General features: G+C 39.4%; 1 protein-coding gene across 1 annotated transcript in view; it reads left to right on the forward strand.

Moving 5' to 3' along the window:
• The first annotated feature begins 577 nt into the window (after window positions 1-577).
• Window positions 578-19179, forward strand: part of R3hcc1l (R3H domain and coiled-coil containing 1 like) — a 76464-nt gene continuing 57862 nt past the window's right edge. The window contains exon 1 of the mRNA XM_032891998.1: window positions 578-636. The gene's annotated coding sequence lies outside the window, so the exon portion shown is untranslated. The remainder of the gene's footprint in view (window positions 637-19179) is intronic.

Genomic DNA, 19179 nt, shown 5'->3' on the forward strand with positions numbered 1-19179 from the left:
GGCTGGACTCTCCCCTTCCTTATTCTTAGAATTGCAGAGAACAATATTCAAGAGGTGAGTTTGAAAAAAAGAATTATAGGAAGAGACCGAGTTGAAAGGCATGGAATGAGGAAGGCAAAACTGGATAGTGTCATAGAAAATAAATGATAATGTCCAACAGATTCAAATGACTAATGCTTAAGTTACACAGCCTGAAAATACTTCCAGTGGGTTTGGCGACAAGGACACTGACTGCAACAAGGACATTTTCTGCGGGGGCAGAAGCTGCAGTGTAGAACTCAGCACACACAAGGAAGGAAGTAGAGACGCTAAGAGCAGATTACGCTCGAAGAAACTCGCCTGTGGACGAGGAAAGAGACACGGTATGATTGAGTAGGACGTGAGAAGATTTGAGCGCATTCACAGCTAAGGATAGAGATGGAGGATGGACGATACTGGATAGAAGAGCGTCAACGCCCTCCGCCCTCTCCATTTGTCAGCCCCGCCCCCACGAGAGGCGTCAGGGTCTCGCGAAGACTACAACTCCCAGGAGGCCTAGCGGCGTGGGCGGAGCCAAGGCCTGGCGCGCACCCCAGCGGCGAGCGGAAGAGCAGGCGCTTCACGGTGGCGGCGGAAGTGGAGAGCTACAGCGTCCCGGTAACCACGAACCCCTGTCTCCGATTCTTTCTCACCCTGAGCTGGTGCTGGTTTCCCCTGCCTCTTTCCTCCCACTCGGTAGAGGCCCCTCTTTTCTCCTGTGTGTTAACGCTGTTTTCTTTTCCTCACGTGATGCGCGGGGCAGGCCCCCGCCTGGGGCGGGGGTTATTGGGAAGCTTCCGCCCTTCGACCTGTTGAAGCCCCTGGGCCGGAGGGCCTTTCTCCGGTCCCTTCTGTTTTCTAAGGGGCCACAGGCCTGCCTTGGGCCTCGGTCCTAATGCTTCTCGTAAAAATCGTCTCCAGTCCGCAGGTAGCGAGCGGGGTCTGTTAGGACCCCCTCTGGGCTGCGGGGCTGTGTACCACGGAGGTGGCTCCGGGACAGCTCCGGGCTGCTGGCCATTCCGGGGCAGTGGCAAGTCTGCTCCGCTGCTCGGAGCCCGGGGCTATGGACTGGCTGTGAGCAGTTTATAAAATAGGGTGTACTTCCTGCTCTCCTGGGGCGGTCCTCGGAAAACTTCCGAACCACTTTTTCGAAAGTTTTCTTATAAACTTTTTTTCGTCGCATCCGAGTTGTGAGGGAAGGAGCACAGGGTTTATAGAGTCTGAATCCCGAGAGGGTGATAGCTTGCTCACTTGATGGACCTGTGGTCTTTGGTAGTCCTGTTACCAACACCTCAGTTTCTCTGTGTAGTCCTGAAAAAAATGGGGTGCTGAGTCTTTTTGATTTTATGCTTTTCAGTATTAAGAGTTTCAGCAAAAATGATATATGTGTGAAACGTTTGTGCTATAAAACATATTTAAAATAAAGCTTTGGTATCCTCCCTGGTGTGGTCCAGGTCAGTTGGATTTTAAAATCACGGTCATGTCTCTATGAAGACTGGAGTTAATGGCGTCTTTTGAAACAGATGAAACATATAAGCGGTAATGTTAGGTTTCAGGCGGAGAGGCGATAGGTTTCAGGCGGAGAGGCGACATTGGGGCCTGACCACCTGTGGAATCAATTTAGAACTTTGGGATTTCAGAATGCGCACTGCTCTCCACACACAGCTAGCTAGCTAGCTGCTGCTCTTGCTTTGTAACAACTCTGTTTGGAAGTAGTCCTAACAAGCATCTCCTAAGATTTGGAGCTCCCGAAGCTTGGTTTTGAACTACCTACCAGTGTCTAGGCACTTGTGGCTTTTCTCATTCATTTCAGGTGCTACTCATGTGATAGCTGCTTTAGCTATTTAGCGAAGGGGTTGAGGTGTATATAGTTCATTGGTAAGATTGGGTGAGGCTCTAAATTATCTCCTTAGTAATAGTAACAACAGTAACACAAGCAACAACAACTTTTAATTCCAGTACCAGAGTCAGAGGCTGGCTGATCTCTGAGTTTTTGGTAGCCAAGTCTGTGTAGTAAAGTAGTAAGTTCCAGGCCTGGAAGAGTGATATATAGAGAGCTTGTCTTTAAATATATATATGTATATTTTTTTATTATATTTTATATAATATATATATATTTTTAAAAGATTACTAATTTTCACTCTTAAGGTTTCCCTGTAGTGCTGCTGTGAAATGGTTATTGGGTATGTGCTTAAGTTAATACTTTCCTAGAGTTTTCTTTCTTACTGTTTTGTATCTTGGTAGTTGAAATCGGCCTGGTGCTTTGTTTATAACCCGTACTTAAAAGTGTATTTAGCCATGCAGTGGAGCTCATAGCAGGGCAATTAACTATGACTTAGATATTGACAAGAATAGAATTTTATAGAACAATTTTTGTGTCTCTATTATCTTCTAGCTCCCATATTTGCATACATACAGGTTTTGTTGTTTGTTGTTTGTTTTTCGTTTTTGAGACATGGTTTCTCTGTGTAGTCCTGGCTGTCCTGGAACTCACTCTGTAGGTCAGGCCAGGCCAGGCTTGAACTCACAAGAGATCTGTCTCCGGGTGCTGGTATTAGAAGCAGGAGCCACCACCCAGCGCACCTACAGTTTTTAAATTAGGTTGTTTGTAAAGTTTTAGCCTGAGTTTGGCATGGTAGTTCATGCCTTTAATCCTAGGAAGTCAGAGGCAGGTGGATTTCTGTGAATTCAGGTCTGCATATCAGTTCCAGGTCAGCCAGAGCTACCTGGTGAGACTGAAACAAAAACAAAACAAACATTTAACTTAAAGGAGCCTAGAAGACTTGGTGACCTTCATTTTTTTTGAAAGGTGGAAACTTCATGACCTCTGCTGATGTCCTGGCTTTGTGTGCATGTGTAAGGAACAAAGCAAAGAGAAAAAGCCTTACAGACATAAATGATTTATGAGCCAGGGCAAAATCTTATGATTGAGAATTAAACTGTTTTTATTTTCTTCAGGTGTCTCACTGACTGCCAGATATCTGCAAATTTGGATGCTAAGAAAACATTTCCTTTATTTATTTATTTTTTTTTTACACTTGATCTTAGCCAAAAGGCCAAAAAGCAATTATTCTTTTCTTTCATGTTTTGCCTTCTGTTTTTTCAGATTTGTTCTTGCCTTTAGTTATGCTTCAGCGTGATTTCTTTGCACAAATATATATGTATATGCACACATATGTACATACATACACATATTTGTATGTATGTATACACAGCTATGACAATAGAAAGTTGTGTACATTAAAATCTACTCTGCGTATTGTGTTGTTTCCTTTGTTTCAAACACTTGCATTTTGACTCCTTTTTACTTGACAGGACTTTGGGAGGGGACCTCATTCTTTGCTATATACATATAGATGCTTGGTAAGCAATGACTGCTGAATAAGAACATTGTATTGATTATCTTGTACTCTGTGACACACTTAGGTGAGCTCAGCCATACTGTTTTCTGGAAATACCCTAAGCCTTGGAATCCAAGTCCTGGTTCCAGTGTCTCCTGGGTGCAGCCTTGGTTTAGGCTTTTGAGTTCACATCACATCATCTGTGAAGTAAGGCTGTCAGCCTGCATAGCTGAAAAGACAGGTGGCACTGGAGCTAGGCACATACTGGTCAACCTTCGTGGAAAATAGAGTCGCTGGTATTAATGCTTTTAGTTTTTGTTATTTTCTGACAGTCAGATTGTAATTATAATATTCTTTCTCTTAATCTCTTAATGTTTCATATGATCAGTGTGTTTCTTTTTGCCCAAGGTTAAGGTAGTTGACTGTGACCATGGAGCCTGAAATATTGCAAAGCTAATTGGCCCACATGGAGCTTGAAGCTGTGACCTGTTCTCATTAACTTCATGCACTAAGTACTCACAGATATCTGACATATTTTTTATTTGGCATTCATGCAACTCATTAGATATAAGTAAATGAAATAGTGCCAAGAGTAAGAGTATAGATTTTTTTAATTAAAAATTTATGAAGCTAACCCTCATATAATGTATAAAACTAGCAACCTATAGGATCAACCACTTACCTGAACTATATGATTTAAACACTTTTTATTGTTGAGTTATATTTATGGTAGATTTCCTACCCATAGAAACAAAGAGTAGACTATTCTTGCATTGAAAGAGGACCTAACTTGTGTGCTATTCACGAGAAAAAGTGCTTTTAGCTTGTGGGGGAAAACATGAATGAGCCCAGCAGGATGGATGAAGCTTGGGTAACTCCTAAGAGCTTATTGAATTACAGAGAAATTTAGTTGTCAGAGCATTAGATAGGAGAAAAGTTATAGGGTGTTGTTCAGTGGCAGCAAGCCTGCATTTGGAGAGTGTTCTCTGAATAAGCCATTCACCACTTTCCCCTAGTCTATGGTGTGCTTTTTCACTATATCACAGTGGCTTTCTCTGTAGTCGACTATTTTTCAGACTTACTACAGTTTATTAATATTTGTTGCCTCTCTCTTTATACCAAACATGACCAATTTAGGATTGGAGATACAGACAAACATAAAGAAGCATTATGGGGGCGGGGGGGTGGAGGGGGAAGAAGCAATATTGGACTCAGCAAGTTCTGGTATCTAGTATTGTGAGATTTTCAAGCAAGTATCTTACCTGTATATTATGATACGAATTTCTGGAATGAGCAAGTGTGACTGCTCATGATGTAACATTAAACTTGATGCAGAGTTGAAAATGAGGGCAAAAGGTGTGTAGTATTCATTTATAACAAATTTGTTTCTTAAGAAATCCAAACAGTGTGTTCATACTGGCTTACAATTGAGCTGTTTGAATTCTTTACCATGAAGTTTCACAAGAGAATTAAAGAAGTACTTTGATTTAAATCCTGTTAGTTTTCTGTTAGTAGTCTATTTCTGTATTCATAATTGTAAAATGGGCATAATGTTACTAATTCTACTTTAAAAATGAAAGGAAAAAACAAAAAAGGATGTCTTGAAATAGTTGGTAGCAATAGGGAAGAAGAGAGAATCTGACAAAGTTAAACAGTTGGCAGAGTGTGTCCTACAGAGAAGAGTCAGACATAGGCAGGACAGTTAGCACAGCTTCTTAGGAGGTGGGGAGTGCGAGAGGGCAGCGGATTAAGGGGTGGGAAATGAGTGAGCGAGGACAACGGTCAGGGCATGATCAGGAGATGGAGAGCTTACAGAGTCTGCTTGTGTCTGTTACTTGAGATCTTGCATTTGTATTTTGCCAGGAAAGGAGGGTAGTAAAATTGCATGCTCCTGCAGTTAATACATCACCAGTTTCCCTTAAATAGTAGCTATACTTTATATGTTCAACGTAGAACCAAATGTTTCTATTATAGTCCTTTTAACTTACTTGGCCTTTTACAGTGTAAATAAACACATTTTAAAAAATTGAAACTTGCTTTCAAAAATATTTTTTACTTAAAAATACGAATGCACATTTATTACAAAACTAAGTGCAACTTTAGAAGATAAAAACACAAAACCTAATCTCAAGATCTAAACAGCACTTAAAAAGGCCCATACCTTCATGTGGTTTTTAATTTTTTTCCTAGTATTTTTCCCTCTAGGCAAAAGATTGCTCACTCAAGTTCTGTTTTTCTTAAAAAATAAAGAAGTATTTGTTAAGACCAAAATTGTACTATAACTTAATCATTGGTGGTAGTTATCTTTATATATCTATTTTAATATTTTCATAAACTATTTATATACTCTTAATGCTAGGTACAGATCGTATGTTCTTCATTGTGTTTAGGCCTCTAGCAAAGTGTCTCGTGTGTAGTGGGTATTTAGACTGTATTTGAGATGAATTGTTAAACCCTCTGAATGGAGATTGCCTTGTTTAACCAGGTCTTCCCAATTGTACATTGGTGCTTTGGACAATCCTTAAAATTGGGAAAAAACTTGGTTTGGGGGGAGTGTATTTAATATGAAGCCACTGAACTGGTAAAGATTTTTTTCCTTAAGCTTTTGTTGTATGGCATGGAATTCCAAAACTTACTAACGTATACCAGCCATTTTGTTCCTGGTAAGCAAATAATCTACGACTCCTATGTATCCCGCTTGTTTCCTTTTTTACATTTTTCTTCTTTTCCTCTCCCTTTTATCTCAAGTGCATGTGTGTGCACTTGAAGTCCAGAGGCATAGGTCATGTGTCTTGCTTCATTACATTCCACCTTATTCCTTTGAGACACAGTTTCTCACTAAACTTAAAACTTGTCACTTTTCATCTAACTGGCTGGCCAACAAGTTAATATTGGGGATATAGTGTAGAGCAACACACAGGCTTTTTACATGGTTGTTGGGATCTGAACTCAGGTCATGGTTATGTAGCAAGTACTCGTACCTACTGAATCATCTCTTCAGCTCATCCCCCCTTATTAAGGAGGCAGGACGGTAGTCACATTAGAGCCCCACTATCATACCAGATACCCTGAAACCTACCAGGCTGTCTCCAAACTCACATTTAGTCTCCATCCTGCTTCAGCCTTCCAAGTTGCTGATATTACAGGCATAAGCCACTATAGCTGGCCAGGATTTCTTTGTAACTTAAGTTGATCAGTTTCGTACTTGGCCTTTGACTCATATCATGTTAAAACAGCAGTCTTACTTGTACGTGATAAGATATGTTTACTGTAGAAAATTTGTCCAATCAGGAAATAACAAAATCAACCCATAACTTAACTTTTCAGGTATAGCCAGTTTTTTAGGTCTGTGATTTTCTATTTGTAGTTCCTAAATTCGAACCTTTCTCAAAATGAGAAATTTTGGGTGTGAACCCAAGGCCTTGCTCTGTACCTTGTCTTTATCCCCAGCCTTGAAAATGAAAGGCGTTTTGTTTTGTTTTGTTTTGTTTTGTTTTGTCATTCATTCAGATGGCAGAACTTGGTCTAATCTGATGTAGCTATTTGTCGTTAATAGTTCTTAAATTTTCTGCTATTAATATTTTGGTGGTACTAGATGTAAAACCTTGGGGCGTGTGCATCTAGGCAAGCATTCTACCGCTTAGCTATATCCTCAGCTCTTGATGTATAAATTATTCAAATATTAACTGAATATAATCTCATAGATGACAGAATTTCTGTTGAGTTCAAAATAGTATTTGAGAAAGGCTGTCTTCTTGGTGTTCTGTGTAATGGCCTTATGGATTGACTGGAGAGTTTTAGTAGCAGTGCTGTTACTGTAGCTGTAGAAAAGAGGTGTTGAGGAAGAGTAGTAGGATGATGGCGGTAGAAGAATTGAAGAGTCAGAATATACATTTGTGAGCTCGCTGTATCAAGAATACTGTATCATAGTAGTGTCACTGGGGAAGGCTCTGGGATAGGTCTGGGAGGGAGAGAATAACTTCAGTGTTTAGCTTGTTAAGTTTTAAGTATATAATTTATGTGGTTGTTTTAAAAATTCATTAATGTTAATGGGTGCTGTCTTGTAATCTGTTTTTGAGGCCATGCAGTTATCCTAGCAAACATAAATTCTTGGCGTTGGTCTTTTGGAACTGATTCTTAGGGCAGTAGAGCTGTACAGGAAAACTAATCTCATCACCTGATGTTTCATTCCTCGGCTCTAAAGGAGTTTGCCTGTCCACCCTTCTTACTTTCCTACTTCATTATAAGGGATGTTTGGTAGTTTCTTAAAATTAATCTTCAAAGTCGTGAACTGTACTACTGGAGAAGGAATTTGAGTAATATCGTGACTGCTGAGAACATTTAAAAGGGTTCTAGGCTGGGTTAGCACCTTGGATCTGGGTATTCCGAGTGTGCATTTGTTAAGAGAGTGGGTTTAGGAAGCCTAGGTTTGAGTGATCTTTTTTGTGTATTACTACATATCCTATGTGAGTTACTTGCTGGCTTCAGCTTCCTCTGTTTTTAAAATAGAGCTGGTATAATGCTCCCCTACTTGATGAGATTGTGTTGGGATTAGCTTTTAGTAATACTTGGCAAATATGAAGAGCACAGTAAATATTAGCTATATATTACTGCCTCCTAGACACTGCTTTTACCGTCACTTTATTATTTTATTTTAAAAATCAGTTACATTCTTGTATAGCTGTATCTTACACTATGATAGAGATAAATTTGGAGCTCAACCCCCCCCCCAAAAAAAAAAAAAACAACCCAGATGTAGGTTTTTAAAGGAATGTTGTAGTGCTTCATGAGAAAGGAGCAGAAAAGACTGAAGACATAACATTGGGAAACTGTAGTAAGGAAGTGAGTGGAGGCAGGAAAGGAAGCTGCAAAGGAACTGACGGGGAGGAGGATGTTCTATAGGATTGATTATCCATGCAGAAGTTATCTTAATTAGGATTGGGTTTGGTTGCAGCCAAGTAAGAGAGACTTTCTTTTAGTGTGGAGAATTCCAGAAAGCTTCACGCTCTGGTGTGGCATTGCTCCACTGAGCATGGATGCCGTTCTTTTACAGTGTCACTTTAGAAGTGCAAGATTGGTTTCCAGCACTGAGGTGGAAGGTAACCTAAGAACCAAAGTCAAGTAGGCGTAGAGCACTGCAGCTCCAGCTATCCCATCCATATTTCCCCCAGCAGAAAGGAGGAAGGAAGGGAATCCTCTCTCTCCCTTACAGGATACTTCTTGAGATTATACGGACTACTTTTGCTCATATGCCATTCATAAAACTAGGTCACAAACCACAGCTTGATGCTGTGAAGGTTGGGAACCACAGACTGTTTTGAGTTGTCCGTGTCTGTGAATGAAGACAGTGAGATTATGTGAAAACTTGCTCTCACTAGCACCAGTAGTCCAAGCTGAGCATCTTTAGAGTGAAGACCCAAACCTGAAACCCAGACTTCTCTGCCGTGTAACACCTCTCGTTCCCAGATTAGAGTAAGGATGCTTAACTGGTTCAGTGTTTTTAGAGTGTGATCCCTATTGGAGCCTGATATAGATGTGTACCTATATATTTCTAGCCAACATTAATGTTGACTTCAGTTACTTTATTTGGAAGTTTGGAAACAAGAAGATGGTAAATAAGCCTCTCTCGTCACTCTTTTGTTGTTTTTAGCCTCTAGTTTTATAGAGTCTTCCACCATTCTCTGATTTAGTTGGTTTTCAGCCAATGTTTTTAATCCATCTCTGTCTTTTTATATTACTTCTCTCTCACTGCTGTTAATCGTACTTCCCAAAATAGATAAATGAGCAAATTTAATTAAATGTGTTATTTGCACTGCCTCCTGATCATTAATGAATTTGTAAGTAAGGTCAAACCTACAACCCCCCTAGTGTTACAATTACTGGATCCTGTCTGTCTTCACTAATAGTAATTATTTGCTTTAAGTTATTCTTTTTTAATTTTTAAGACTTTCATATTTTGTATATTTATGTTTATCAGTATTAGAAATATAAAGGCTTAACAAAAAGAGAACTATTTCTAAAGGCTTTTCTTTGTTTCTTTCAATTGAAAATATTTTATTTATATATTTTTGAATGATGAATTATTTAATATCAAAGTATATATTGCTGTTTAGCTTTTGTTTCTTTGAATTAATTTTCTAAATTTTTCTTCATGTTTAATCAATAGGAATATAGTTTGTAGACATAATTTAAAGAGTCAGATAGGAGACCGGAGATGACTTAGTGGTTAAGAACACTTGCTCCTCTTCCCAGGCATACAAGGTAGGTTCCCAGCTCCCACATCAGGTGGCTCACAACCTCCCATCACTCACTCCAGTTTTGCTCTTCTCCAACAGCCATATCCACCGGTGCTCCCTTCTTAGCTCCCCATGGCAGTTACGTTTTGACATTTGGTTAAGTTAGTGTTGCATTGACATTATACCTGTGGGAATTTCATTTGCTGGTAGTGTCTTAAATGGCCTCAGTGTGGTCTTCCTTAAGGTCATGTAAGCTTTTGGTTCCAGTTACCCTTCTCCCCTCCCTTTCTTCTTCCTCCCTTACCCATCCTCCCTTCCATTCTGAAGCTCCTTTTCTACAGACTTCCATTATCCTACTATTTGAGTGATGGATCTCTGGGCCTACTGCACAGTTCTTTTCCTAGAATGATTTCCCTTTGTTGTAATCTGCAGACTTCTCTCCTGGGTTTGATTTCCAGTCTTGTCAGAACTCATATCTTCCTCATTCTTCATTTACCCTCTTGCTTAGGTGGAACACGCCCTCTAGTAGTGTCTGATTAAAAAGATGGCACTCTAGTCAAGAGTGGGAGAGTGGCAGTCCTTAAGTAATATACCTGTTGTTACCTAGCTTTTGTTCTGGATTGGGGACTTTTGATGCACAATTATTCTGGAAGCCGCATTTACTGGCATTCTTTTACTTCTCTCTAATGTTGGGTATTGTTTTCCATTCATGTTTTCTTCCTGTGGCTTCTTGTACTTGTCAAAAGGATGGGACCACCATATATTACATAGACTGCCTGATCAGGAACACAATCTTTGAAAAAAAATGCTAATCTTGTATATACCTTTCTATGCTCTTGTTCAAAAATTTGTTGCTTTTTTTTTTTTCTTCTTGCTATTCTCTTTCTTTGTGGATTTGGGTCTTATGTCTGTTACTAGGACTTGGGGGGAGGGGGCAGCAATATTACATGTGTTAGGTACATTTTGCTCACCTTCCCCACAGACTGAATTTACTCATTAGATATTCTGGGACTTGGTAGGATAGCTCAATCCTATAAAGTAAGGATCTGAGTTTGGATCCCCAGTACCCATATAAAAAAAACAACATGGTGACGTTTGCCTGTAATCCCATCCCTGGAGATGGGACAGCTAGATCTTTTTAACCAACTAGCCCCAGCATGTTGGTGAGATTCAGGATCAAAGAGAGACCCTATTTCAAAAGAAGAGTGATTGAGAATGACACTAAGTGTTGATCTCTGGCTTCTTTCTACATGTAGATGTGAGCATGTATGTTCACTTGCATACCTATGACCATGTACATAACATACACATTTATGCATATAGACACAAGACTAGGATATTCTTATTGAGATGCTATACTGTCATAATTTTAATAAGTGAGAGGTAAAGTATTAGTAACAATATGGTGGTTTGCAGAAAGAGCACTACTGTGGAAGAGGAAAAATGTGCCTTCCTTGATTTTTGAGTTAGCTGGTTAATTAGAAAAAGCCTACAGAAGCCTTCCATTTTTATTGTAGGACAAGTAGGAAATAATGATAAGTGTGAAGGGGTTGGGGGGGTATATTTTTGATCCACAATTGAGGGGTGACCAAATTCCATATAGTTTTATTAGACATTAGAAACTTCCTTTCTGAAGGAACAGTACAAATTTCAGTTCTCACTGGAAATGTATGTTAGTTTCGCTCAGAGGAAACCCATAGAGGGGTTCGTTACATTTTTTTTTTTTTTTTTTTTTTTTTTTTATTAACTTGAGTATTTCTTATATACATTTGAGTGTTATTCCCTTTCCCGGTTTCGGGCAAACATCCCCTCCCCTCCCCTTCCTTATGGGTGTTCCCTCCCAACCCTCCCCCATTGCCCCCCCCCCAACAGTCTAGTTCACTGGGGGTTCAGTCTTAGCAGGACCCAGGGCTTCCCCTTCCCCAGGTTTGCTTTCTCTTGGGGCAAGGGTTGTGGGTAGTGACAAGGTCTCACTCTAGTCCAGGCTGTCTTGAACTTACGGAGATCAGTGAGCCACCATGCTCTGCTTCCCTAAGGTTTTATTCTAGTTCATTCATCTGTTATTCGTAGTGCTTGGTGTCAGTGTTCAGGCTTTTATGTAGTTTAGTTTCTTAGTCTTGTTTATTTGAATCTTGTTTTGAAATTGAAAAACCTTTTCTTACATTGTGGAAAGGAGTTTACTAACATTTTATTCTGAGTACTTGTATGATTTTAGTTTTTAATTTGGATCCATGCTCCATTTGATATTTTGTTGTTACAAATACTGTGTTGATCTAATAATCTTTTTTGCAGACCTGACTGAATATATTTTCTTTAAAAAGATCAGTGTTCCCCTCACAGCTTTTGACATGCCACCTTATTACATTTGAAATTTTTATCCCCCCCTCTCATTCTGTGTGTGTGTGTGTGTGTGTGTGTGTGTGTGTGTGTGTGTGTGTGTGTGTGTGTGAGAGAGAGAGAGAGAGAGAGAGAGAGAGAGGACAACTCTGTAGTCTGTTCTTTCCTACTACCTCTTTATGTGAACTCAGACACAAGGCTTTAATCGCTGAGGCAGCTTCCTGGCCTTGTTTTATACCTGCATCATTATCTTCCATACATTGGGCTAGTTTTAAGTGTGTGTGTATGTGTGTGTGTGTGTGTGTGTGTGTGTGTGTGTGTGTGTGTGTATAACAAGTGTTGTACCTATGTTTGTGTATACATCACACACAGGGCAGGAGTCAGTTGTGTCTTCTCTCTTTGCTCTCCAGCTGATCTTCTGACACAGTGATTGGAACTCACTGCATTGGTGAGGCTGTCTGGCCAGTGAGCTCTGGGGTCCTCCTTTGCCTTCTCAGCCGTGTCCCTGTACCCAGCTTCTTACATGGGTGCTGAGGATCTGACATCAGGTCCTTGTATTTGTGTGGTAAGGACTTTATTGACTGAGACATTTCCACAGACATTTCCAGTTCTGAAATTTAAAGAATATTTTCCTATTACATAATTTCATTTGTTAAACTTTATTATTAGTTTATCTTTCTCCATTAAAAACCACAGCTGATATTTTCATTTAGTTTACATTAAATTGGTGATTTAATGATGATTGGGTTATCTGAGAACAAAAAGTGCCTTTCTGTTTGCCCACAGCTACTTTTGTGTCTTTGAGCCCAGGTTGGTCTTAAACTTGAAGCAATCCTCTTACCTTAGCCTCTGGAGTGCTGGAATTACAGTAGAGCTCTTCATGCCTGGCTTCAAAAATAACTTTAAAGTGTCATCATTTTGGGTTTGTATACTCCTTTTAAAATTAATCTTCTATGTGATACCAAGAATCTAACCCAAGGCCTTGCACGTGCTAGGCCAACTTCAACATTCTTCCCTGATCTCTTCTTTTAAAAATTCAGTAATACCTTATAGACCTTAATCAGTTACGGAACTGTGTTGTTCTTTCTAAAGCATACAGTTGTGTGTAGTATGAGTATATCATGCATCAGTGTACATTAGATTTAGTTATAATTTTTCAACAATATGAACAGTTCTGGAAGAAGTCTGTGTAGAAGTCCAGATCTTTTTTCTTGCTAGCCAGCCTGTGTATTCAGCTCCTGCCATTAACATAACATTGAACTGTAGTAATGACTGGAGGGTGAACATCTTTTTGTATTTTTTTTGTAATTTGTTCTATTGTTTCTTATCTCTTTTTTGATGGCAGCTAGAAGGTGTTTGTGTCCCATTACAGCAGTCCTCAGAGGCCTAAAGCAAGATGTCATTTCTTCACCCTGGTTTGTTGGCAGGTTTCTAAAAAGTGAACCTGTGGGGAGCGGGGGAAAAAAAAAAAAAGTGAACCTGTGTATGCATGTGTTTTTATTTATGTCTGTGGCCTGTCACTGTACTAAACCTTTACTATTTACAAAATGAGATAAGGAAAGTTAAGTGCTTGGATAGGTGTCAAAGAATTATATAGTTTTAGAGAAATGACTTTTGTTGTTACTTTTAGGTAAGGCTGACATAAAGGAAGTTTTGTATGATTTACCTTCAGACGTAGCTTATCTGTATGTAGAGTGGTTTTATTTTTTTATTTTATTTTTATCTGTTTGCCTGCCTGCCTATCTAGGGGATCTATCCCCTGTCTCCCCCCAGACAGGGTTTCTCTGTGTAGCTAGCTCTGACTCTCTTCGAACTTGCTCTGTAGACCAGGCCTTGAACTCAGAGATCCAACCGCCTCTGCCTCTGGAGTGCTGGGACTAAAGGCCACTGCCTGGAGAAGTTTTATTTTGTTTTGTTTTTTAATTTAAAAAATGAAAGTGGTAAGTTTCTTAATACATAAGCATATTTTATAGACTTGTTTATTCTATATATGATTGCTTAGTTGTGGTACTTGAATATCATTTGGTCAGGAGGTGAAATAAGTTTCTCGAAAGACTTAGGCCCTTTGTTTCTGCTTACAGTGTTTGGTAGAGTTAATGCTGTGGAGTGTGGACTTAGTTTTCAGGGTTGGATTATTAGCCTTCCTTGCCTGGGTCTTGTTCTGAGGTAACAACTGAGAGTTAGTACGCTTATCAATTTAGCTTTTAGCAATTTAGCTTTGCTATAATTTATATAGAGAACAGCAAAGATGCAGTGTTATTATAGGGGTTTAATTAACTCACTCAAGAAGAATAGATGGCCATTTAAATTCTCAGTAAAGTATAATGAATAATGTTATTAAAGAACTTGGAGATGAAAATAATTAGGCAACTAATTTTAATTTTAATATTACTTTTTAGGTACTTATTTTCAATTAACTTTTTCAAAGGAGACTAGTATATATTGATATGAAGTGCTTTTTTTTGTGAGGGTTTTTCCTCTCACTTCCTGATAGTCTTGTGTTACTGTTCTGCAGCTTCTCTTATAGCCAGGAACAATTTGGAAACTGATATGCAGGGTTGGCCACACCAACTGTCAGAAGATAATTTACTTATGTTGCTGAAGCACATGGCAGAGCTTGGATGGAAACTGTAACAACATGATATTGACACTATTTTTTTCCTTTTTCCTTTTTCCTTTTTTCACTGTGTGTCTCTGTCGCTCAAACCTGCCCTGAGCTTTCTTTGTAGCCCAGACTGGCCTTTTGATCCTCCAGCCTCAACCTTCTAACAGCTGCCATTACAGGTGAGCACTGTGATACACAGCTCAGAAGTTTCCTTTAGATGGTTTCTGCACAGTGAGACATAGTCAGAAATAAATGCTGATGTCAAGCATTAAACAAAGTGGTCTCAAATAAAATACAAAGATGAGGAGTCGTAGACCCGGGGAAAAAGATCAAATAAGCCCCCTCCCCCTTGATAGAGGTTTTGCTTTTGTTAGCATCAGAAAGTTGCTTTTCAGGCATTCCTAGATGTGTGTGGTGAGAAGATTTCGTGCACAGGACAGAGACAGCTTAGATCTTAGAGCTAACCAAAGGATGTTTGAAAATTGGTTATTTAAAATCTCCTTGTACCTGACTTATTAGGTGAATTTTTTTTTTAAAGAAGAAACTAATTTACTCCTAGCTATAACGAGTGACATTGTGTCCAGGAAAATGCTGTACTAACACACTGTACTGTCCCACAAGAGTACTTCTGAAGTCCTCAAATGCAGTACTGACAATCTGTGACAGGCTCTAAATTGTTGAGCAGTTGTCAGGGAAGGTGGACAGCAGTATAAATGGTTATATATAATAAGCTAAAGAGGAGACGGGAGGGGAAGAAATGAGAGCAGAATGGAGCAATTCTTAGATTTTGTGGACAGTTTGAATGCAAGCTGTTCTAGTAGTTAAGCTCTGTTGTAATCAGGGAGACAAAAATAAAAACATATAGGTTATAGGTGGGGCATAAAACCCTTTCAAAGGTGTCACTGTTATATTTTGTCATGTCATCAAAACTCTAAGGCTCAGGGAGCTGGAGAGATGGCCTAGCAGTTAAGAGCACTGGCTCTCTTTCCGAGGACCCAAGTTCAATTCCCAGCAACTACACAGTGGTTCATAACTCTGTAACTCCAATCCCAAGGATCCAGCACCCTCTTCTGGTCTCTGTGGGCACTAAGCACACATGTGCTTCACAGTTATACATGCATAAATACTATTTATAAAAACATAAATAAAATAATAAAAAGCAAATAATAAAAATACACATAAGGAAAAGAACCTGTAAAGTTGAATCAGGTGGAATTTAAGTTTTTTGAGGTTTTATTTTTTATTTTTGTTTATGTGTATGAGTGTTTATAAATGTATGTCTGTGTATCATGTGCATGCAGTACCCACAGAGGCTCAAAGAAGACATGGGATCCCGAGGGGCTAGAATTACAGATGTTTTTGAGCTTCTATGTGGGTTCTGGGAATTGAACCCTGGTCCTCTGGAAGAGCAGCCAGTGTTTTCAAATGCTGAGCCATCTCTCCAGCCCCAGAATTTAAATTTTAAAGAGACTAGATGTATCACTTTATATCAAGATTGGGAAATGAAACTGTAAATATCAATATAATGGAGATGAGAGCTTAGGAATTCCTCTCTAGGGGTTGTTGCAGTGGTGGTCAGGCCACTTAACTGCATTCCAAATAGCCTAGCCTTTAACACATGCCAGTGTATCTGTTTGATTGGTTGATTTAATTTGATTCACAAACTTATATACCACTAACTGGTATTGTTTCAGGAATACATGGCTCACTGAAGTAGTGTTAGATATCAAAGAATGAGCTCTAGATCACAGAGGAGTACTTCATGGGGACAAGCTGCAGTTCTGTTCTTTTACCACTCGTTCTAAATATGGAATTAGACTTGGGAGTCATTACTTTGGAATCTGGTCCTTGAATTGATTCCGTTTCTAATTTTAGGTTATATGTGTTACTGCTTTGTCATTGATATCGTTAGATTAAGTAAGCAGTAGAGGAATATGAGTGAATTTTGAGGTTGCTTATCCTGTCTTTATACCAGTGATGCATATTTGAAAAGATAGAAGGGTTAGTAATGGAAGGACAGATGTGATGATCAAGGGAGGAGTAGCGACCTCAGGGCACCGATTAATATCACTGTTCAAATTATCTGTAGGGCCCAGACTGGATTTTCTAATGTTCCTTTTGAATGCCTAACCCCTGGTGTTGAAAGTCCATTGTCAAGTTTTAGACTGAGACTCTCCCCAGTTTTCCTACACCTTTGGTTTACCTAGTCTAGTGTTATGGGGTGAATGTTCGTGCTTCCCTCCCACCATGTTGTTCAACATGTTTTGGAGGTCAAGCCTTTGGGAAGTAATTGGTAGGAGGATAAGCCTTCATAGGCTTGGTTGGTGCTCACAGAAGTGTTTTTTTTTTTTTTTTTCAGTTTAGTGAGGATACAGAGGACTAACCTTGGAAGAGGGATTCCTCAAGAGCCTGGCCGTCTAGCTTCTTGATACTGCCAGATCTGGCCAGCTGCTTAAACCACTGTGTCTGTGTCCCTTCTGGCCTGCCTCTTCACTTGGTTTTGCCATTGGTGGGGTGGTGGTGGTGGCTTTATGTTGTTTGGTTTTTTTGTTGTTGCTTTATTTTGTTTTGCTGTTTGAAATGTCTCCCCGCTAAATTCTGTTTGATCACACGTTCAAAAGGCCTTCCTGTGTACCACACATTTCATGACATTTTCTTTAGGTGTTTCAGGGCCTTAAAGATGCCTCTTTACTTTGGATTTCTGTTATCTATTACCTTTATTGGCAATTATATGTACTCCATTCAGACACCTTACTTCACCAGCTTCATCTTTCTAATTAGAGACATCTTCCTGGGGGCGTCCATTTCTTCGCATGTGTCTCACTGTGTTGTTGCATGTTGTCACACAGCTCTCAGCACCCTGCATATATTTAATGCGTGTTTGATGGTGAGCACTGCCATTGCCTGTCACTAGCTTCTCTCTCTCTAACTTTTATCTTTCTTTTTGAATCATAAGAATAATAGATTAGAATGTGCTTTACGTATTTGAGCAATGTTTGTTCAGTAGATTGTTTTTCTTTGAAAGCCTCTGCAGCCCTCTGTGTACACTTTTTGATCCTTAAAACATTGCTGTGAAGATGTTTTTATATTCTAAGGTAATTGTTATGCCTGAAGCTCTTAATTAGTAAACTTTAAAACTGCATGGGAGAGAAGTTCCTATTTATAACTTCATGTTTCCTTTGCCTGCTCAAAGAGAAACTTGCTTTTCAGTTTTCTCCATCTCTAGGCACAGCTGTCTTTGATTCATGCTGGCATAGCTTCAGGGAGAGGCAGATAACAGTTGTAGCTAGCCATATATAATATATATATCTCCACCTCCTTTAGTTACAGTTACTCATTTTTTGTTGGTGTTTATTAAACTCTTCTCTGCTATGCTTTTCCTCTATTATAGTTTTTAGAACATTAGTGTTCTAGTCTAACATAGTAGGTAAATGTAGGGTTGGCACACTGAATTAACATGTGGAAGTCTGATCTCAAGGAACTAAAGTTTCAGGTTTCTCATCTATGAAGCTGATATAGTGATAGATACCCCTTAGGTTTGTGGTTGGGGACAAAAGAGAAATATATAGAGACAATATGCAGCAATTAAGTATAGTGGCCTCAACTCTAAAAATTTAGGACAACTTTTAGTGAGTCCTAAAGAGGGGAAAGCTGTAAGGCATGTGAGGCTGAGACATAGCTCCAAAGCCTTGTCCACTTGAGGGCTTTTGTTGTCAGCAGGAGGAGCCCACTTAACTCAGCACAGACCCAGGGAAGAGATTGTAGGTAACTGTAGACACAGACTCACATCCAGGTGTGTAGAAAAAGAACAACCCCCCCATTTCTCCCCCTCTTTTCTGCTTGCTCTCTACTGCCAAGTGTATGTGCAGAGTAGGGACAAAAGAGTCTGCTTTCCTAGTTATGCTATTGCTCTTGTCCAGTTCCAGCAAACCTTTGATCTGATTGCTTTTAGAAATGGTCAGTGATGGAGCTAATGTTACGTTTGGAAGAGTTAAGTTGGTGAGCCATGGGGTTGCCATGTCATTGGAGTGTGAAAGAGACTATGTTTCAGTCTGTTTCCCCCCTATAATGTGTGCAGTCAGTTGGTGCTCATGCGTGGTTACTATAGCTAGTGGAGTGTAAAATGTTTGGGACATTAATTGTGTTATATTGCAAGGAAAACCTTTTCATGCTATAGTTTAAGACTCAAGGTTCTATTGGAATTATGTATTATGTGCTAAGATTATAGTTGTATACCATCATGCCTAGTTTCGTTTTCTGAATTCTAAAAATCAGTGATGAAGAATATCTATATTCTAATTTGAAGCTTTCTCTGATCTAAAAAATGTTACCAGTTTTACTGATCATTATTCCCATGTTTATGTGTGCGTCTGAATGTTTTTAGATCCATAGTGGAGTTGGAGGGAAAAAGAGCAGAAATTATTCTGATGGCAAAGAGAAGAGAGGAAGTTCCTGCCCTGACACCTGGTGAGGTCCTTCACCATGTGGCTTTGAGGGTGACACAAGGTGAATGAGGAAGTTTTAGACAATAACTGGGCAGCTATTATAGGCTCTTTAAGTCTAGAAATAGACATGGCATGAGAAAGCGTGGTCTTTTGTTCTTATCCTGGTGGCTTCTCGTTTTACTGAGGCAGTTTTGAAT

Source organism: Rattus rattus, chromosome 2, assembly GCF_011064425.1.
Source record: "Rattus rattus isolate New Zealand chromosome 2, Rrattus_CSIRO_v1, whole genome shotgun sequence".
Taxonomy (NCBI): Eukaryota; Metazoa; Chordata; class Mammalia; order Rodentia; family Muridae; genus Rattus; species Rattus rattus.